The following is a 23,093-nucleotide window of genomic DNA, read 5'->3' as shown; positions in this document are numbered from 1 at the left end:
GGCAGGTCCTCCTCTCTCTATCTCACACACATGCCCAGGCAGCATCACACTCACTCAGACTCAGACTGCAATTCTTGTATACGGTGCACACAGCAACAGCTTTCCCCATTCAGACTACCTGGACTGTACGAGGAGATAGCTGAGGAAATAGCAGAAGAGTTTTCCACTGGGCAGGCAGGGCGTTTCCAACACTGAGGATAACCACGTCATCCCCGGTGACAGGCTGAAGGCACGGCTAGCAGCTCTGCAGCATCACAGCAGCACAGTGTGCAGTCGGTCGCTTAGCTACGTGAGGTAAGATTGGAAAGGCGTGTACTGTGGTGTGTGTGTAATAGAAATGCTTTGACTACTGTGCAGAGTCCTTGAGCGGCTTGATTGTCACAGATTACATGCAGCACAAAAGACATATTTTTGTAATTTATTTGCCTTTTTCATTGAATATGATAAGAATTCAGTGAGGTCCAAATTTACATCTGCACGGGAAATTAAATCGGTACGTCTTGACTAGCAGTACTGATGACAGACACTCTGCATGCCAAAGTTACGATGACAAGTCATGTAAAACTGTACCTCCCTGATGGCACATGTTGGCTGCACCCAAGAAAGTTTCAAAAAGGTGTTTCTATTTTTCCACCAGCACTGCCATCAAGATCTGTCTTGCCAACAACTGCTTTTTGATGATGTGTTGACGTGATGAGGGTCACAGGTTAAGTTTGCAGTTGAAATGATTGCCGCTAGTCGATAGTTCTTGATTTCATATGCACAAAAAAAAAAAAAACAAATTCTTTATGCAGCCCCGATTGGCATTCAGTCCTAATAATAATAATGATAAAATTAAAATAAAATGGAGTCTCACCCTAAAACATAGGTTTCAGTTTAAGGCCTCATGAATGATTTTGCCCTTTGAATGTTAGCAGATCTGTATAGAAATTGCAACTTATTTTTTTCTTGTTCTGCAACTGTAACAAACAAGCCCAATTATCCTTTTTTTTTTGTCTGAATGTAAACCATAACTACCATTTGGTCTGTGATCAGAATCAGTTGGCACCTTGGAATTCTGGGGGATTTGGTACATAAATGGAGGTGATGGCTTGAGATGATTAAGTGCATCTAATGTCACAGCGGAGAGCCAGGGCCTTCTGGTGCTACTAATCTACAGCAACAGATTGATTAGACACTTAAAATGCAGACCCTCAAAATCCTATAGTGGATAGTTATATTCAAATGCTGGAAGCTCATTTAAGTATTGGAAGTAGATTTCTTTTTATATTGTCATTGTGGCAAATTGATAAGCAACTAATGATTTTGATTGTATTGCTTTCGATTAATTCCTTTCATTATGTGAACCCCTTTCAAGCCTCAGCAAAATAATAGAACAGTGAGTATTACTGACCTTTAGGCCAAGTAATAGCCTACACAATGTTGACTAGTGGAAGGCTCACACAAAGAGAGGCTAACGACCGAAGTACTTTGTAGCAAATGTTCTTATGAGATAAAATATAGAATTCAAATCTATAGTGAAGAAAATTGCACCTTGCTGCTGAGTGACAGTTTGGGGGTAGTGGGGCACAGATTGTGTAGTACTTTGAGCTCCTTGACTTTGAGGGTGGATTACGAGGCTTGGTTAAGAGGTTTTGTGTTGGATTTATCACTGACTCATATGGTCAGAATGTTGCACTTTTGGATGCTGCTGATTCTTCCAAAATGACATGATGATCTATGTATAGGGATATCTCAGTATTTATTCAAACCAGGGCTGTCAAACAATTAAAATTTTTAATCGAGTTAATTACAGCTTAAAAATTAATTAATCGTAATTAATCGCAATTAAACGCAATTCAAACCATCTATAAAATATGCCATATTTTTCTGTAAATTATATATATATATTCTGTAAAATAAATTGTTGGAATGGAAAGATAAGACACAAGATGGATATATACATTCAACATACGGTACATAAGGACTGTATTTGTTTATGATAACAATAAATCAACAAGATGGCATTAACATTATTAACATTCTGTTAAAGCGATCCATGGATAGAAAGACTTGTAGTTCTTAAAAGATAAATGTTAGTACAAGTTATAGAAATTTTACATTAAAACCCCTCTTAATGTTTTCGTTTTAATAAAATTTGTAAAATTTTCAATCAAAAAATAAACTAGTAGCTCGCCATTGTTGATGTCAATAATTACTTACACAATGCTCACGGGTGCTGAATCCTATAAAATCAGTCGCACTCAAGCGCCAGCAGAGGACGGCAAAACTCCATAAAACACAATTAACAAGTGGGCATTTCACTGTCATTTAAATATGTCTGAGCGGGACATGTGCGTTAATTGCGTCAAATATTTTAATGTGATTAATTTAAAAAATTAATTACCGCCCGTTAATGCGATAATTTTGACAGCCCTAATTCAAACGGTTTTCAATTCGGTCTGTACATTTTTGCCATTACTTACTATTACTGCTATTATAAGTTCAATCAGCCGTTTTTTTTTGTTTGTTTTTTTTTAAACACAAGGATCTGTGCATCAGTTAAGTAGGCCGAGAGGGTGTGAGAATGTTTTCCACATCTAGTAATACCCTACCCCTAATCAGTAAGATTTAAATGACCAAGAGTTGTTGTTTATTATATTTTACAATTTTAGTGTATCCAAATAAATTTGAACTCGCCTGGATGAACAATGGTTCTGTCATTCCGTTCTGCTGTACAGTGTGGCCGCTGCTAACTTTATTGGACTTATTTGGACAGTTCGGACCGCGGGTCAAGCTTGGAGCAAGGCTAATGTTGGACAACACTGGAGTTTCTGGTCGAGTATAAATAGTGCTCTTTTCCCAGAGCTGTGAGTGGCAGCTATTCTGTGAGTGAAACCAGATACAGGGAGCCCTAAGAAGTCATTGCGCGCCATGTGCCCCATGTTGCACACTTTGATTTGGACTTGGTCAACCTCGCCACTACCTCACTCCCATGATATGCTAGACCACAAGTGAGAAACTCGAAACATCACACATTAAATTAATAATTCTAATACTATAGTAATACATCTTATTGCTTTGCGTGGACTGAGAAACCTGTTCTCGTTCAATCAACCAGTCTAATAGAATACAGCAATTGATTATGTAGTTTTTTTGGTGGTTGTGCTGCAATTGAGTTGTGCTTTAATTTTGATTCTGGCAGTCTATCTCTGTTTTATAATAGAAGGCAGATAATGAAGCTAGCACAGTAAGAGGACAGTTGGTTAGATGATTGATGATTGCTAAAGTATATATTTTTAAAATATATATATTTTATTACCTGTCTTCTTCAGCTGCTTTGACACAGGGAATGGCAATCTGAGTTTCCATATAGATTGAACAGTTTTAATTAGGGCTGTCGAAATTATCGCGTTACGGGCGGTAGTTAATTTTTTAAATCAATCACGTTAAAATATTTGACGCAATTAACGCACTTGCCCCGCTCAAACAGATTAAAGTGACAGCACAGTGTCATGTCCACTTGTTACTTGTGTTTTTTGGTGTTTTGTCGCCCTCTGCTGGCGCTTGAGTGCAACTGATTTCATGGGTTCCAGCACCATGAGCAATGTGTAATTATTGACATCAACAATGGCGAGCTACTAGTTTATTTTTTGACTGAAAATTTAACACATTTTATTAAAACGAAAACATTAAGAGGGGTTTTAATATAAAATTTCTATAACTTGTACTAACATTTATCTTTTAACAACTACAAGTCTTCCTATACATGGATCGCTTTAACAGAATGTTAATGTTAATGCCATCGTGTTGATTTATTGTTATAATAAACAAATACAGTACTTATGTACAGTATGTTGAATGTATATATCCGTCTTGTGTCTTATCTTTCATTCCAACAATAATTTACAGAAAAATATGGCATATTTTTTAGATGGTTTGAATTGCGATTAATTACGATTAATTAATTTTTAAGCTGAGATTAACTCGATTAAAAATTTTAATCGTTTGACAGCCCTAGTTTTAATATGCCGTATGGGAGTTTTATATGCTCCCATTGTGGTTGATCATTTTGTTTCATTCATCAGGAGAAAGCAGTGTACAGAAAGTGGTTTTGGGGGGACAAAGAGAAAGGAAGCAGACAGAAGAGGAAAGTGTGAAATTATTATATTATACCAAGTATTATGGATTTGTCCGTGGCAAACTGCATACTACTGCCGCTTTTGTGAAAAAGTCTTCATAAATAGTTGCCCCTTTTCAAGCCAGTATTGTTGCACTTATCTGGATTCCACATTAAGTAACAACAAAACAAATGATTAATGTTTCAATTTCATGAAAGTTGTTGAGGCATCTATTTGAAATTTAGTTTTATGTTTGTTAATTATAAATAAGAGCAGTTGGGTCTTTAATTTTATTCCCTTATTGTATCCAACGGTAATTACACTAACGCAAGTACTTGTTGAATTCAACATGCACAAGGGTTTGACAAAAATATAAACATACTGTTTTAAAAACCTTACAATGTTTACGTTTATTATAATTTGGGCAATTTTGAACAAAGATCATTATTAACTCATTCACTCCTAGCCATTTTCACTGGCACAACCCCCTTCTCTCCCAGCCGTTTTACTGGATTTTGACTGATTTTGCAAGGCCCACAGAAAATTCTGTTCTATTGCTATATAAATATGAAACATGTCATGTCTAGGAAGTCATGTTAGTGTTTTGTTTGTTGGTGCAGAATTTCCTGCTTTTATTTTGGTAATATCATTCTGCCTGGTTCCGGCTTTACTTCCTGCTCTACCCAATCAGGCTGATCGTATCCACCTGTGAGCCATTGTATATATAGTCTGAATCTAACCTTGCCCTGTGTCGGCTCGTCTTGTATCCTGCCATGTTCCATGTTACCAGCTCATGTAAGCCTTTTCTTGACCAAGATTTATGTTGTGTTCAAATGCCCTTTTTGTTATTTTGTTGACTTTTCTCATATTTTTGGTATCCAGCATGCGCTGTGATTTTTCGTTGACTTTGCCCAGATGTTTGGTGTCCACTGTCCAGCAAGCGCTGTGATTTTTCGTTTGCTCTTTTTGAACTCCTGTGAATTGAAAATAAATATTTTTGTTAAAAAGGAACATTCGTGCATTTGGGTCCTTAGCGAATCCCTGTCAAAACACACCAAAAGAAAGATTAGACTCTCTTCTTTCAGCAGGAAAAAAGTAAGTTCATATCTTTTTCCATTCTTTAGAAATCAGCATTAGAAAATAGCATATTTTGAACAATTTTCCAATTTCTGATGAAAAAACAGAGAAATTGAGCTTTTTGTGAAAGCATACATTTCAAACATAACTTTGACTTTATCACAGCTATTTTTTGCTTTAGTTACATCCCAAACATCTGAATAATGTTTTCCTTTTACAAAATAACATAAACAACAAGACAAATAGAGCTTTTGATAGCAAAGTAACAATTAATTTACACATTACTAACTGAGATGACGCTGTTGTGGCCGTGACAGCTGGGTTAACATTTCCCTCATTGCCGCCTGTCTCATAAAGATTTTTTTGAGTCTCTGCGGGGTATGCTCGGCGAGCAGCACGGACTCAACGACATCGTCCGCTGCACTGGTGGTCCCGGTCATTCTGCTCGGTCGTCCAGCGCCTGGCATCCCGGGCGTCCTCTCGGTTGTTCTGCTCGGTCGTCCGCTGCATGGCATCCTTTCGCCTGCGCCCTGGCCGTGTGGCCCGGCCATTCGTTGCCGTTGAATCGAGTTGCGGCTCTTACCAAATGCGCTACTGCCCTCCAGTGGCCAGTTTTATTGCTTTAAAATGGATTTTCAGCTTTGTGCTTTGGAGCTCAGTGGAATCAGAACCCAGAGATGTCTCTTAGGGAAAAAAACGTAAAAGACGTATAAATATGTCTTTGGGACATTGAAACAATTAAAAATAGAACATATTTATTCATTTTTGGGAGCACATGAGTTAAGGCACACTAGCAGAGCACCTGAAAAGGTGCCTCTTCTGTTCTATTACTTAGTAGATCAATATTTTTCTAGCAACAGTTGTTCAGTCAGTACATTGCTCGTGTTGAGTTATTAATGCAGGTTTAAAATTGAAGACAACACAATTGTGCTCAGATTATTATGATAAAAAAAACAGATACTGTACTTTATTAAAACATGTCTTTTACATATACCACCATTACATATGACCTATCATCTATTGGTATACTGTATGTGCTTACTGTTGGCTTCACAGCAGCTTGAACTTGAATTCCAGCACTGGCTGCTTGATGGGGGGACTTTCCATGACGCGGCGCAAATTGTCAAGCCGGCACACATATCACTTCCCTTTGCTGAGTAGCCTTGCTGAGGGTATATTCACATAAAATCCTCGCAGAGATCCACATACACTATCTGGCAGCTATTTCTGCAGATCTATTCTGAGGAGGGATGCAACTTTGCCTGTGAAATTCCTAACATGATTAGATCAAGTCACATAGGTGGGGGGGCGGGTGTGCGTATGTCTATGTGTAAATATTCACCTAGTAGGTCCATGCCATGAGCACTCCTCCTTTTTAGCTGGCATTGTTGCCCTGTGCTGTGTTGCATGTCACCATAGTGACGCCCCTGACAGAGACCAAAGCTTATCTTGTCTGTTATGTTATTCAATTCATCATACTGATTACTAGAGGTGGGAATCTTTGGGCACCTAACGATTCAATTACGATTACGATTCAGAGGCTACGATTCAATTATAAATCGATTATTGATGAACCCCCCCCCGCTATTAGCTGTTTTGTACATTAGTTACAAAAACTGTAAAAAAAAAAAAAAAGAAAAAAAAAGCCTCACAGGCTTAAATAAACGACTATTTCAGTATCAAGTTAACAGTTAAAAACAATAAATAATATACTCAAATCCCCATTCTGTATAAGTAGCTTTAAACTACATTCAATTAATTTAATGTTGTCAATCAACCGTTAAAATTGTTAAAATTGCTCCTGTTATTCCATAATTTCCCTTTTGTCTACTTTGGACATGTGAAAGTTTTAAAACAATTTTAGAGATAGATTCAAGTCAATATTTTACCGATTTAGGAGTATTTTAGATAAAAAGTTAATTAGGTTCGCTACAACAGCCTTGCAGGGAAGTCTACTGCTTTAAGATGGCGGCTGTTTACTACCGCTTGCATCTAGCTTTCTCTACATGTGCTGCTATCGCCACCGAGTCTATTTGCATCTAGTCCTATATAAATATGATATCTACCTTAACATTATGTACTTTGTAGCAGCTTTCGGCAGCAGTCAGGTATGTTGTTTTTTTATCTCGCGGCATGAGTTGAGCTAGAGCCGTGAGTTGAGCATTGGCATTACCCGAGGGGCCGGGTAATGACATGATGTTTAGCTACTCTCGCTCCGTTCCTCATTGCGTCCCAAACACCGCGCGGCGCGCTGGGTGTGTTTCACTTCCGCTTTACTTGACATATTTCAATAATTGGAATTCGGATGTTTGTGAATCGTTCTTGAATCTTCCACGGCCGAATCGTGAATAATCTAAGAATCGGAAATTTCGCACACCTCTATTGATTACAATCTTAAAAGTGGATATTAAACTTCACTTTTCTGCTTTATTCTATATTACACATCACAGATCACAAAATCACACCTACATTGAATGATGGCGGCCATAAAGTTGCATTTTGGGGAGGGTCACAGACCATTATCCCAGAAAAATAGATCCCTCAGTTCAATTAGCAGAAATTAAATAAAATCTCTACAATTACAACCATAGGCGGAGTTTGACTTTTTTGGCGAGAACATGTTGATGACCCCATAACGCAGTGTCTGTAATAAAAAAATTAACTTACAAAATATATGCTCGGATAGTAGCTTAGCCCATGTTCGTACATACAGGCATACCAGCTGTGTGTGTGCCTGTGTGTGTGTGGGGGGGGGGGGGGGGGTGTGCGTGCGTGTGTCTGAGCGCGCGCGTTATTCTGTTTTACCTAGTGGAGAAGTAGACGTCACATCCTTTTTGTCTGAATATTCCAGCCAGGAATATTTATAATAATACGTTGAAAATTAGCGATTTTTTTGTTGTTGTTTCCCATCATTTTTGATGGGAATTCCAAATCAGGCTGTTTAGGACAGCTATGCTTTCGGCCAAGATCGTCTTTCATTGAATATAGTACGCCCGGTGGTGGCTCTGATGTACAATTAGCGTCTTTAGTGGGGCAAACTGAAACTCTGCTCACCATTTTGGCGGTTCTCTCCGGCGTTTCATGGTCCACATTTTCAATCCTTGGTTCTCACTGAGTAGTGTTGTCACTTTTGAAAGCTTATGTAATTACGTATATCCATCTAGCATCTTCTGTCCTCAGGTTGTTTTGGCCAAGCAAAGCAAATGACCGTCTCTAAGGTGCTAGTCACACGATCTGTTTGAAAAATAATTTTGCCCCGTTACAATTTTTTTTTTGTTCATTTAGTTAATTTTTGTTGTTTGTGTTATTGCTTTAAAACTCTTATAGACAACATATTACTGGCAACGTCTTAATTTTAAATTCATATATAGGAACGTATATAGGAACGTCAATTACAGGCAATGACATTTTTGCCCCCCCGCACCCCCTTAGTGTCCGTGTATGATTACAACCAAAACCAAAGCAATGTTTGTTAATTTGTCTTCTGTACTGTTTAGCCACATGACAGTCATGGGGATGCTAGAGCCTACCCCAACTATCTGCAGGACACCCTGTTCAGGCAAGATTTAGTGTATATGCAAAGGTCAAGCTTGTTTTTATATGAAAAGGGTAAAATTACATATAAAGAGAGATGGGAAGTGGAGTCCATTTTCAATTAATGCTCATGACCTAGAACTTTTTCATGAGGAGGGGTGGGGGTGTAATTTATATGTAAAAATATTACAATAATTTTTGTGGAACAGCCAAATGTTTATTTGATTTATCTACATGCTGGTGTGTCCTATAATTAATGTCCCAACTGCTTGCAGTGAGATGCATTGCAGGTTTCATTAAGTTCACAGTACTACTTGAGCTCCAATCTTTCAGCTCATTGTTTTGCAATGGTATTGATCAACCGCGTACAGTTTTGTAGCTAACAAGCCAGACAGTTCCCTCAGGAGTCATCTGATCCGAAACCAATTGTGTTTACTTTCATTGATTGATTCTTGGAGAGTAATCTTCCCCGCACAGAGTCGCTGCACCATGGGGCAAAGTGTTCACTCTTCAGACCTTTCAAGAGAATGGCAAGTGGCTCAAGGATGGCGTGACCTGGTAATCCTCATCATGCCCACTATCGTGTCACACAGAAGCAACTTGGACAGACAAAGTGACAGATTGCTGACCATGCCATAAACCCATGTCTTGCCTAATCTGATGTCAGACCTCAATTGGGGGTTAAAAGCTGTGTACATTTTAATCCCTACAATACAGTCCTTATGGTCCCTTGTACCTGCACTGTCCACTGACTTTTGGTAGCTGCAAATAGTAATCAATCCTTGCCAAGTTTTTGCCAAATACTTGACAAGCAGTGTAGTTCTTTAAATAGGCACTGTATGAATCTAATTGACTAGACAAAATATGCCCAAAAGAAATCAACCCTGACCCGAAATACATAAGGGGAGTTTAAGGGGGGGGGCCAGGCCCCCCTTGTTGGCCAAAAAGTGTCATTGCATATAAATGACTTTCCTATATATATAAAAGTTGTTAAGCAAGAAAACAAACAACAAAAATGAATGAAATGAACAAAAAAATATATTTTTATAATGGGTCAAAATTATTTTTTTCAACGGATCATGTGACTAGCACCTTGGACGGTCATTTGCTTTACATATTATTTAAAATAAATAAATAGGAAAGGGCAATTTTATTTTTCAAAGGATTTTTTTCTTTGATTGAAAATATATATATTTTTTGATTGAAACAACTTTTTGGGGGATTGAATGATTTAGACACAAATGTCCTACCCATAATATGGCCCAAACACAAAAAGGATTGCTAGAATCAAAGAAAAAAAAAATTTTGATGAATTTTTTTTTAAATGAAAAATTAAGTGTTCAAATGCAAAATTTTGAGCCTCAAATATTTTTTGCATTCAAAAACTTGTTTTTATGATTGAACTTTTTTTTTTTTTTTTTTTGATTGAAGTGATTTTTCTTTTGATTTTTTTTTTTTGGGGGGGGGGTTGTATGAAGCAACTTAATTGTTTGATTGAATAATAAAGACACTCATGTCCTAGCCAAAATGTGGCCAAAACACAAAACAATATTACTTCAATCAAAAAAGTTGCTTCAATCAAAAAAAAAAAAAAAAAAAAAAAAAATTACTTAAATAAAAAAAACAATAATAATAAAAAATAGCTTTCAAATGCATTTTTTGGGGGTTTCAAATTTATTTTTGCATTCAAACACTTTTTTTTTTTGATTGAAGTGACTTTTTTATTGAAAATATATATTTTGATTGAAGCAACTTTTTGTTTTGATTGAAACATTTTTTTTTGAATGAATAATGAAGACACAAATCCACCTCCATATGGCTGCGCCCAGAGGATACAATTTGTGACTGAGGTAACTACATTGGCATGACACCGGCGGGCGTACCAAATTCAATGGATGATGATCTTAGTGAAAAGTATAGCCGTCCTGCCAGCAGCCTGATTTAGAATTCCCCTCAAGAATAATGGGAGACAAAAACACGCTCATTTTCAACTTATTAGTATAAATATTCTTGTAAGTTAATTTTATTGCTGACACTGCGTTTCGGGGTCATCAACATGTTGTGCCCCCCCTGCCCCAAAAGTCAAACTCCGCCTATGCCTAAATATGTCTGAGACAGGTATGCTCCATTCAATGGCGTACCGCAAGCAACACGTCACTTCCGCTCATTAATATTCATGACATTAGCTACTATTGCTAAGTAGGAACAAGCCACCGTTTGTCCCTAATAGGAAATGAATGGAAATCGTGTACGAAGGAGATGTTTACAGAGCTAAACCTATCAATTCTCTCCGAAAATGATGTGCCTGGTGCCAAATTGACTAGCAAAGATAGGGAAGAACATAAAAATGTTCAGTTAAAGAGATGGCTATAGTGTCGAAGGCTGAAAAAGACGAAAAAAAAACGAGCCGACCTAAGCATAGCTTTAGCTTTTTTATCGACGCGACGGACAATGACATTCTCCTGTTTCAACAAGCTATCCTTTACCATCAGCCCTGTCTTTCTTATATATCCTCTGGTTGTCCTACGTCTCTTACCGTTCTTGGGGGTAATTTACTTAGCTTTGTGAAGCGATCGCAAATGCTACTCAGTGACAGCCAACGAACACTTTTAATTTTTTCATTGATAACACATCTTAATCCTATAATTTATTTACACTTCCCCCTTACTAAAGTTGTTTTTTTATATATATAACAGAAACGGTAACAGTGGCAGTCAGATACCATTGTAATTCTTTTCAGGTCATTCATTGTCAGACAGAAGCAGTACGGCACAACGTTACGCTAAAAAAATAAGTTAAAAATATAAAAATGGCTTACCTCTTTGTCCTCTGAAAGACCATGTCAACCCAACATCATGTTTACTGCATATGAAATGTGAATGGATTCAACGAGCTGGTGTTCAAGTCCGCGCAAGTTGATTCGGTCTTCACATTTTTTCCTCCCGAGTTTTTGGTTTCCGGAAACGTATGAAGAAAACATTCTTCATATGTCGTAATGTCTAGAGTCATTTCTACAAGTTCCAAAAAAGCAATGTGTGATCGGCATGTTCGTTTTTGAAAGATTACCTGAGAAAAGTAGCACAAATTACGTGTATCTATGCGAGGGTGGATCTACAATGTCCCACTTCGGCTTTACTTCCTCGTTACGATGCGACGTCACGGTCTAAAAATAGCATGCGTGCGGTACGCCATTGGGCCCAACCTTGCCTGGCACGGCCAGACTGTTCTCCCTGTATTTTTCAAACACTGTGAGAGTAGTCTGGCATCCACCTCCTTAATGGCCTCTCGAGCCAGTACGAAATCATCTGTCCAATCAGATTTGCTTATTTGCGTGACGTGTTCTTAACAAGGAACGTCACTTTTCCGTGTCGGAAGTAGTCTCCACAACAACACAGATGGCGAACAGGAGAGCCGAGAATATGTTTCAATCCATAAAATCAGTTTTAAATTACCAAAAACACATCGACACAAGTCATTGACAAGAGTCTGTCTCGCGCTAGCCATGTTAAATAAACTTCTCCATTCCCCGCTCGCACCGCGCAAGAGTTGTCGCTTTACCAACGTCACGTCTGCCCGTCGCTGATTGGTCCACTCCGCTGTCTGCTTGTTGTGGCTTTCTCCGCCCTGGAAATTTGATCCGCTCATTGGTCGCCAGACTCTATAGCCTGAACAGCGGTGAGTTTGGTGTACCAGGCTAGGCCCAACCTCTTCAGGTTTAAATTTAAAATGTATTACCCCTTACTGGTTGCTTTGTTAAGGTGTATATGCTCATCATCACTTCATCGTCATACATTTCCGGCTTACCAGGCTTCCTAGTTCCTGGCTCTCTGAGAGTAAACTATTTTGAGGCCAGCAGCAAAAAGGAGTTTGACAACACTGAATTAAAAATTTGCACTCAACTCATCTTGCTGTTGATGTATAAACATATACTGTATCTGCAGTAGTGCTGCAACGATTAATCGATTAACTCGAGTACTCGATTAGAAAAAAAGATTTGAATTAAATTACGCTGCTTCGAGTATTCGTTTTATTAAAGTGGTATTGTAATGGTTTATTTTGAAAGTGAATTTAGTTTTATTGATCTGGATGGCTACACAGCCCTCTAGACTGCCTCATTTCATATTGCTAAATCCATCTGCTCCGTGTTAAGACCAACATAAGTTTTTTGTTTACACTAATGTTTTTTTTAATGCATTCATGATTTAGTTTATAGGTATATTTAGCCATTATTTGTGGGAATATATGTCTAAACCATTTGTTAAGAGCATTGTAAAAAAAAAAATGCATTAGTGTTTTATAGCATTTAAGGTAGCAGACTTTTGCTGTGTAAGTTTAGCCAATTGTTCTTTTGTTGTACATCGATCCTTATTATTATTATTATTTTTTTTAACCGTTTGAGGCTCAGCTAAGGTATTTTTGTTCCTTATTCGATTACTCAATTATTCGAACAAACTACTTCATCGATTAATCGACTACTAAAATGATCGAATGCTGCAGCCCTAATCTACAATTTCACTCATTTAATTAGTCGGTCCCCAAAGCATTTTGTGATATTTTAAAAAAGTTATTTGTTCAGCAACCTGTCAAAGAGTCAGCAGAAAATTCACAGCTCATACCTCAACATTCGTACAGTCAGTAAAAACAAGGACTAAAAGTAACAAATATTAAAGAATTGGACAAAAAAAAAAAAACTTATTTGAAAAGAAAGCTTAGTCCAATGCTGTAGAATTATATGGTTTTAAGACGCTCAAAAAAGCTGTCAAGATGGATCATATCTTACCCTTTTGATCTGTACAGTGTCACAGTCTGACTGAACCCAATGACCCCCTCACTGAAATTACTACGACCCAGCGGCACTTCTGGCTTGTCAATCTCATAATCACCTGTTCCAAAACAGACCTGGTTACAGTGCGACGGTTTATGTCTTGCAGCTTGTGCCAAGAGAGGAAAGCTGATCTGACATAATAAATGCAATTGTGTGTTGGAACATGCGCAAAGGCCCAAACGGGATTCTCAGTGCTAAACATAGTATGTACGGCCCCATGGCACGAGAAGGCCGTTTACTTCTTGTGCGTCATGTTCCGTTCATTGACGTTTTACTTCACGCAGCATGACCGTACGATTAAAAGTCAGTTGTGATGGTTGAACTTCTGAGGCTTGGGTTTTTAGCAACACTGATCTTGGCACCAGAAAGGCTGGAAAAGAAACATGGTTGATGGTAACAGTACAGTGTACACAAGCTTTTATATTTAATGTACTCAAACACTGGTGCTATGGGCTCTATTTTCATCAAAGATGGAGATCTGCTCCATCGTAAAACAATGTGAGGCTTACTAGCAGCTTATTTTATTGACATAAGTGACAATTTAATGGATGAAAATTTCTCATTATTCAAAAGACTCTGCCTAAGATCCAGCACAGGACTGCTTGTCAAAAGTAATTTTAGTGAGCTTGCCATCGGGTACAGGCTGACTGAAACCCAAGCTTCACATACGTACTTGTGTGGTGTATTTCATTCATACAATATGCGAACAGAGTGCGTCAAAACCTTTGATTCATTAAAGAAATCAATTAATTAAATGCATTATTTTTATTACCATACCTTTGTAATACGGTATATTTTTGAAATTATTCCACAGCTGGGGTCAAGGAGCCATTGGATCCATCATGTATAGAATGAGCTGCACACCGCAAGTGCGACACCCTTAAAGAGTATGTGAATAAGCCTGCTGATTGGTGTAAAATGAGTCAGCGCTACTCACATGGGTATTCAGTAAATTGAGAGAACATCCGTTGTTGGATCACAGGTGCTATCGAGTAGATATGAGGCGAGGACAAGTTTAACATATGACATTCCCCCACCATCGATCACTGCTTGAGCAGCTAGACGTCCAAGCACAAAGTTTATTTATACAACCCTTAATCACAAGTGCATTTAAGGGTTTATTAGGCCCACGGTTCACACTGGCATTTCCTTGTGTAATCCCCAAGTAGGTTGTACTCATGGTATGTTGCTGTGGATGCAATGTAAATCCTCGAGTGCATGATTCTCAAACATTATACTTTCAAGTAAATTACTTCATAGAAAATGGTTTAGCTATCCAAGTGACCAGTGTCCATTAAACACAATTTGAGCATCAACAATGACCAAGCTATAAATTCTGCCATTCATTCATTCATTCATTTTCCATGCCGCTTTTCCTCACGAGGGTCGCGGAGGTGCTGGAGCCCATCCCAGCCAACTACGGGCAGTAGGCAGGGGACACCCTGAACTGGTTGCCAGCCAATCGCAGGGCACAAGGAGACATACAACCATTCACGCACACACTCATACCTACGGACAATTTAGAGTGTTCAATCAGCCTACCATGCATGTTTTTGGGATGTGGGAGGAAACCGGAGTTCCCGGAGGAAACCCACGCAGGCATGGGGAGAACATGCAAACTCCACACAGGAAGGCCGAAGCCCGGGATTGAACCCTTGATCTCAGAACTGTGAGGCAGATGTGCTAACCACTAAGCCACCGTGCCGCCTAAATTCTGCCATAATGTTTAAAAATATTTATGGCGGAGGTGACTAGAAGTTCAGCTCTGAGACCTCCAATTTGGCCAAATTTCAAAATTGTCTGATAAGCATGTGTGATGCATCATTGGAAAGCTTAAAACCTCAATTTTCTGGGGGAAGAAAAATTTTGAACAAGAGGGCATTTAAAAAAAAATAAAAATTTAAACAGCAAAACCCTATCTAGAGGTGAAAGCACGCGAGAGCAGGATTACAGACGCCATGACTTTACCAAGATATTATCGTGTACTTACCTTGTTTCGATCCAACAACTCCATGTAGCATGTATCACTAGGTGTCAAGGAGTGGTTGAGATGTTCATTTTCATATATTTAAACTTTTAAACTTAAAAAAAAAAAAATCTTTGTTTGGATCGATTATTTATCATCTAACATATCCAAGAAAATGTGACAGTAAGAAAAAATAAATAAATAAATAAAATTAAGCGCTTGTTATGAGGTCGATATCCGTGACTTTTTTCCAGACACCATTTTTTTCATTGTGTCGTACTTTGTTTAAAAGTTTGAAATACAGTATGTGTGTGAATAATTTTTTAAAGTCGTTATTTATTTTTAAACGAAATATTAGACATCAATTAGGTAATGATTCTAAGCTAAAAATGACAGACATTTTGAATAATAAATATAATTACTTACCTTGTTTTCATGGCTGGGTTAAAACAAAAACGGTTGCGCGACGTCTGTAAACGGGGGTTTCCAGGGTAAAACGGGCAAATTAAAAATAGTTCTAGGGCTAAATGCCATGAAACTGCTATTGCAGCATATAGACATGTTATTCTATCAAACACAACAGTTGTTTTGGCCTAAAATACAGCAGTTTCTTTTAAAGAGGAGTGCAAGAGCAGAAACTGCTTTTTCAGTCTTGTCTGTTTTCCGCTTTATATTGATGAGATACAAATGTATTAAACTTTTCAAACCACTAGAGAGTGCTGTCAAGTCACATTTCTTTATAGAGCCCTTCATCACAACAAATGTCTCAAAGGGCTTCCCAGGTCTCAGTCAGTTGTAGCTGGCATACAACACTTTGAGAATCATTAAGATAAATGCATTTAAGACTATGTGATCCCATACACGTTTTTTTTTTTTTTTTTTTTTTACATGCATGGACTTATTATTAAAATTCTTCCGTTCAGACATCTGACACACTTACCATGTGTAAGGTGAGAATTAAGGTGGGGGGAAAAAGCAGAGGCTAGACTCACTGACAGCTGCGGTGGATCTGAAATCATGGAAAGAAACAATATCACTGAAATCAGCTTCACCATAATGATACAATCACAGCAAAAGTCATGGCTCCTCTATAGCCCAATTTTTAAAAATTGGCAAAATAATGGATGAATGGCACATCAAAAAAAGATTTGTTCGGAGCAGTGTTGTTTTTGGCAGCCCTTTCAATTTTCGTCATAGTCTCAGTCTTTTGAACGATAGTACTTTTTAGTCTTAGTCCTATTTTAGTCATTTCTAGTCTTCGTATAGTTTTTGTTGACGAAAACTCAGACTAATTTTGTCTAGTTTTGTCGACATTTACTCAATATTTTTGTCTGTAAAATTTACAAGGTTCACTCCAAAAAGAAAAAAAAAAGAAGAAAAAAAAGAACATTTACAGACGAGCACATATTGTAGCATTTACAAGCATTTACAACTCTATAACCTGATAATACACACTCAGCATTTCCAATTAATTATACTCACATGGACGCCATGAACTGTATGTAAAAAATAGTTGTCAATAGCTTAATACTAATGCGAATATGAATACTATGGTAATGTTACTAGTTACATTTAGTGTGTGATGATCACTCAGCACAAACCTTTAAAGGCTAAAGCAACACTGCATATTCTCTCTTGCCAAGATAAGAAGACAAATCTTACCGTGTGTGTCTCAAAACCAGCAATGGGGAGACTGGAGAGGACACAAGTTAATTGGTGAGTTGGAGGGAGCACAACATATCACATGAGTGACACAACTAGACACTGCTACGATGCAGGCTAACTATGCATAAAATGTCACACATTATTAACATGTGACCTAAACTATTGTGCATTTTTGTCTCATTCATGTCAGACAAAAACCAGCATTTATGTCGTTGTTTTAGTCTCCCAAGACACGTTTTTAGCTCACTATCGTCTCGTCATTGTCATGACAAACTTTTTTGTCGACGAAATATTTTTGTTATAGTCATCGTTAACGAAAACAACACTGGTTCAGAGATCTATTTGCATAAGTAATAGTAAATAGTAGAATAGTAAAATAATATTTCTCCCGTGTCTGTCTGTCCATCAATCCATCTGCTAAACCTCTGCAACCCACCGAATCCCAACAGCACCTGGGCATCATGCCCTATACACTGTGTTTCTGAAGTTTGCATATCCTGTGCTAAGGGCAACTAAATGAGATTTGTAATATTCCCCTTACTAGTTGGCAAGACTCCCATGCTGGCAGGAAGCATCTCAGGAGGTTTTATGTCATCTATGGAACCTTACACCTGGCTTGCCACCTGTTGCTACGACAACCATCTGTTCTGTTTGTAAACACTCCACTCCTTTTCGGCTCAGTGATTAAAATCACGGAAGGAAAGCATGCTAATCTGAGTGTCGTGTTATTATGGAGCTAATATCTGAAGTTAAAAAACACTTAAGTTCCTGTGTGTGTTTGTCAAGCATAGTAGTGTTTAGCAAAACACTGGCTTGCAAGTCACAGAAACCTAGATGAGTTGGGAAATTACCAACATAAACAGCGCTTTTGGAGACAAAAGGCTCACAGTTTAGCCTCTGGTCTGAGTGGTTAATTTAGAGCCCACTTTGTGTACAGTAGACAGACAAATACTGTATCTAATCCTTCATAGCAAAGGTCACTCACTCCATCTGTTCCTCTGCTCTCTCCTTGCTTGCATTTGTACTAGGTTTGTTAGCCCTCAATCGCGTCAGAGTATGATGTCAGGCTCCAAGAATGTACTTAGTAATGTGTGGAAGTGTGCGTGCATGCGCGTGTTTGCAAGAGGTTTATTTTCTTTGCGGAACACCTGCTTCCTCACCTTCCACCCCTAGTGACTTTAACGGGCAAATAAAAAGTGAAGGATTTTTTTTTTTTACGTCCTGAAACACAAAGTGCTCCTTGTCAAGTGTTGACTGTTAAGAGTTAAATCATCTGAGGACAACACATCCAAGGCACTGGGGCTCACCACATCCTACTTTTTGACCTGCTTGCCCATCACGGAAACTTCAGTGGTCGCTGGAAAGAAAGTGTCCAAACTGCATGCTGTTTCCAGTGACTATTGGCAACAGATACTGCCAAAAGAGGGTAAATCTAGACTAGGTCTCCTGTAATGCCATTAATGCACCCTGCCCCATTTTTTGTTTGGCGATTTACCATTTCAGACAACAAATTAGCACTAGAACATCAAAGGGACAGAGAACACTTTTATCATGTGTATCACAGCAGAAAGACATAGGGAAAAAACTGAATTTCATTTTTCTGATGTGTAGTAATGGAGAAAAATCAAACAAAAGCCAGATATTTTACAGTACTATTTTAGCCAATGAAATGCAAGCATCATAGATTTCCCAATCTTCCTCTTGTGTCATTAATACTCATTACCACATTCACCTGTGTCTATAAATGTATATGTGCATTAGGAGTGGTACGATACGATACAATTTGCGATACAAAGCTCATGATAACGATGATATGACGATATGGTGATACAACGATTATTGATACATTGGTCAGGAAATCATTCTAGGATATTCTACAAACAACTAATGAACAGAAAAACAAGCTTCTGCTGTGAATTGGAATGAGTTTATCACTTGTAGACTTCCAATCCATTTGAAGTGGGAGGGTGGCAGCGAATGAACATTCGTTCATTCGCTGCCATCCCTCCCACTTCAAACGGATTGAACGTCTATGGCCGGCAGTGGCAGCCAATGCCAGGCAATGAGGTCATTTACCTGTTGATTTTCAGTTACTTCCTGTTGATTTTGGGGTATTTTATGGATTTATGGGTTCCTGTTTATCTTGAGTTACAGAACAGCAAGTGACCTGGGAATCACCCAAATCAATAGGCAGTGACTCAAACTCAACAGCAAGTGACCTGTTATTTCCCCTAAAATCGGACAGAATAACTGTAAATGCTCTGGTTTCGAATGAACAAACGTTCCCAGTTTAAATGATTGGGCGTCGAGCACCATCAATGCAGCCTTATAGTTAACTGAGACACTATAATGGTGGGGGATTTTGGTAACAACCTGTTGGTTCCCTTTTTTTTTTTTTTTTTTTTTTTTTTTTTAAACAGTGACACCTTTTAAAAACGATATCTCGATTCTTGGCAGGAGCATATCGATAACCTTTTGGGATACAAGGTATCACGATATATCACCATTTCGATATATTGTCACACCCCTAATGTGGATATGTATGACTGTTGCTATTCTCTGAAGTGTTTTTTTTTTTTTTTTAAATTGTGATTAAACACTAGTTTATCCATTGTGAGAGCTCTAAACAATTTGTCATTTCCATAATTTGAACAACCGTTTTTCACATGGTCATTTATACTGGAAGATACCTATGCCTCTAAAACACTTTTTGGCACGTGAGAAGTTGCCTGGTATACCAGACTCACCAGCACGTCAGTCTGGCGACCGTCCGGCGGATCAAATTCCAAGGGCGGAGCAAGCCACAGCAAACAGACAGCGGAGTGGACCAATCACCGATGGGCAGACATGACGTTTTTAAAGCCACAAGTAATTAGCGTGAGCGGAGAATGGAGAAGTTTATTCAACATGGCTAGCGCGAGCCATGTTGACTGTTGTCAATGACTTGTTTCAGTGTGTTTTTGGTTATTTAAAACTGGTTTTATCGCGGATTGGAACATATTCTCGGCTCTCCCGTTTGCCATCTATGTTGTTGTAGACACGACTTTCGGCGCGCAAGCATGACGTTACTCGTTAAGACTACGTCAAGTTTTTGTTGCTTTAAAATGCTTTTCAGCACGTGAAAAGCCTATTTTTTTTTTTTTTTTTTTTTTACAAAAACAAATAAACTACTGCGTGCATGTAGATCCAAAAGCATCAAATACTTGTATTATGAAGTAAAATTTGAATATTCAATATTTAATTCTAAGAAAATCAATTTTCTTTTTTTCTTTTTTTTCTTTAAAACGTCACCATTACTAAAGTGAATATTTGTATAGCGGAAAACATTCAGGTGACTTGAAGTTCCGCTTTGAGACCCCCAATTTGGCCAAATTTCAAAATTGTCCTATATGCATGTGTGATACATCATTGGAAAGGTTAAAATTGATATTTTCTGGAGGAAGAAACATTTTGAAAAAAATGTTTTTAAACAGCAAAACCCTAACTGGAGGTGAGAGCATGCGAGAACAGAATTACAGACGCCATGACTTTAACGAGACATTATCGCGGACTTATCTTGTTTCGATCCAAAAACTCCATGCATCACAGAGTGTCAAGACACAGTTGTGAATGGCCACAGCTCATCATCATCATTTGGGGGGATTTTATGGGTGAAACATGGTCATATCACAAGGGTCGCCATGCAGAGATCGCAGACATCAAGGAGTGGTCGAGATTTTCTTTTTCATATATTTACCCTGTTAAACGTTTTTTTTTTTTTCAATTTTTCTTTGTTTGGATCGATTATTTATAATCTAACATATCGGAGAAAATGCGACAGTGACCAAAAAAAAAAAAAATACAGTTAAGCAATAGTTATGAGGTAAATATCCCTGACTTTTTTTACAGACACCATTTTTTTCATTGTGAGGTAATTTGTTTCAAAGTTTAAAATATGCGAGTGAATAATTTTTTTAAGTCTTTTTTTTAAACGAAATATTAGACATCAATTAATAATTCTAAGCTAAAAATGGCATACATTTCAAATAATAAATACAATTACTTACCTTCTTTTTATGGCTAGGTTGGAACAAAATCGGGTGCGCGGCATCTGTAAATGGGGGTTTCCAGGGTAAGATGGACAAATAAAAAATAGTTCGGGGGCTTAATGCGCCATGAATCTGCTATGGCAGCATATAGACATATTGTTCTATCAAACACAACAGTTGTTTTGGCTTAAAATACAGCAGTTTATTTTAAAGAGGGGTGAAAGAGCAGAAACTGCTATTTCAGTCTTGTCTGTGTTTTCCGCCGTATCTTTTTCTTCAGTGTTTGGTCAATCTGACAAATAAACAACTGTGTGAACCATGCAAATTCTAATAGTTCTTTGCTGCATAATGTAAAATTAAAATAAATCAATTAAACTTGCACCGCATTAAAATAAATCAAGCAACAACTTCATTGCACAATAGACATATACATTTTAAAGGAGTATTTGCCCCTGGCTTGTAAATCCCCAAACATGCATTTTTTTTTTTTTTTTTTTAATTCCCATCATGAATTGACTACCTTGTCCCTTGTGTGACCCTTTTTAGCTTTTAACTATGTGATGTATTTGTGATCCCTCTCGCAGTTTTGGCAGTTATGTGATACTTGCACATGCTGAGCTGCTGTACACGTCTGTGACCTTCGGCTATGTTGAGCTAACCCGTTCTGCTGGCAGCTACGTGTTCTGACTGAGTGGATGTGGAGTCTTGTAGCGGGCTGCGGGGAATTACCTCAGCTCACAGTCATGTGGCGTCTCACCTCCGTTTTGTACAATGCAATCAGCCAGTCATTGCTCTCACTCACAGACCATATGAGGGCCTCACACATTGGTTGTGTCACTAAGCAGCCACTAAAACGTTTCTCTAATTATGTGGCAAGTTCACGCTTTGATGAGATTTGATTCAGCTACAAATATGAGCAGAACAGAATTACTTTCTGTTCAATTCAAATGCATCTCTTTCCCGAGCATTTTAGATGATACACTGCCTCCTATTATTTTTGTAATCCCTCTGTGGCCCGTGCTAAATTTTCTTTTCAAAGTCTGAACTCCGATTAAAGTGGCAATAAAAAAATGATGCAACGCTTCTGGCATCCATGAGATGTTTGGTTCCCTATATTTAAAAAAAAGATATAAATTGCTTGGTTACAGTTCATTTGCTTGTTCTATCAATTTATCAGAGTTGAGTTAATCATAATCAGCGAATGCCTGAGCATGCCTGTCATACATCAGACTACAGAGTTAACCAGACAGTGATTCTTTTGAGACCAAAGTCATCTTTTGCTGGAGTTACTCATTTTTCCAAACACACTCAGACGGCCAAAGAACATCAACAAAGTCATAAGATGAAAAAAAAAAGGGGGAAAGTTATTGGCTGGAAATGGTTAGCAGCAACAAACGGGCCGCTGTGGGTCACAGTTTTTGTTCCTACCGATCCAGCACAGACAGTTTAACCAATGAGGTTTCTGCTAAAACAAGCAACACTTGACCACAATCAATTGATTACACTTGTAAGACACCAGATTGGTGCAAAGGTGTCATCCTGTTTTGTTGGAAAGAAATCTTGCACCCACTGTTAGGGTGACCAAACATCCTCTTTTACCCGGACAAGTCCTACTTTCACGTAGTATCCTCGTCGTCCGGGCGGGTTTTATAAATTCATAAAAATGTCCGGTTTTTATGATTTTTCACGGGACCAATTTGAAGAGAATCCCTCCGGTCGCTGGGGCTGCAGTTGACATGGCTCCTACTAGAAGGGAGGGAAGGAGTAGTTCTTCTTGTTTTTGTTGGCAGTTTACCCCTATCATGAGGCATTACCGCCATCTACTGGGTTGATGATTTGGCCACATCGCCTGCCCAGTTGTTAATTTTTTACGATAAATACTAGAGATGTTCCGATCA

At 38.2% G+C, this 23,093-nt stretch overlaps 1 protein-coding gene across 1 annotated transcript in view; it reads left to right on the top strand.

Annotated features, from left to right (window-relative positions):
- The window catches only part of filip1l (filamin A interacting protein 1-like), a 62,020-nt gene continuing 38,927 nt past the window's right edge, over positions 1–23,093 (top strand). The window contains exon 1 of the mRNA XM_057827611.1: positions 1–294. The gene's annotated coding sequence lies outside the window, so the exon portion shown is untranslated. The remainder of the gene's footprint in view (positions 295–23,093) is intronic.

This window comes from Corythoichthys intestinalis, chromosome 2 (genome assembly GCF_030265065.1).
Source record: "Corythoichthys intestinalis isolate RoL2023-P3 chromosome 2, ASM3026506v1, whole genome shotgun sequence".
Lineage (NCBI taxonomy): Eukaryota > Metazoa > Chordata > Actinopteri > Syngnathiformes > Syngnathidae > Corythoichthys > Corythoichthys intestinalis.
The sequence above is the reverse complement of the archived record's forward strand: the minus strand, read 5'-3'. Positions and strand labels throughout refer to the sequence as shown.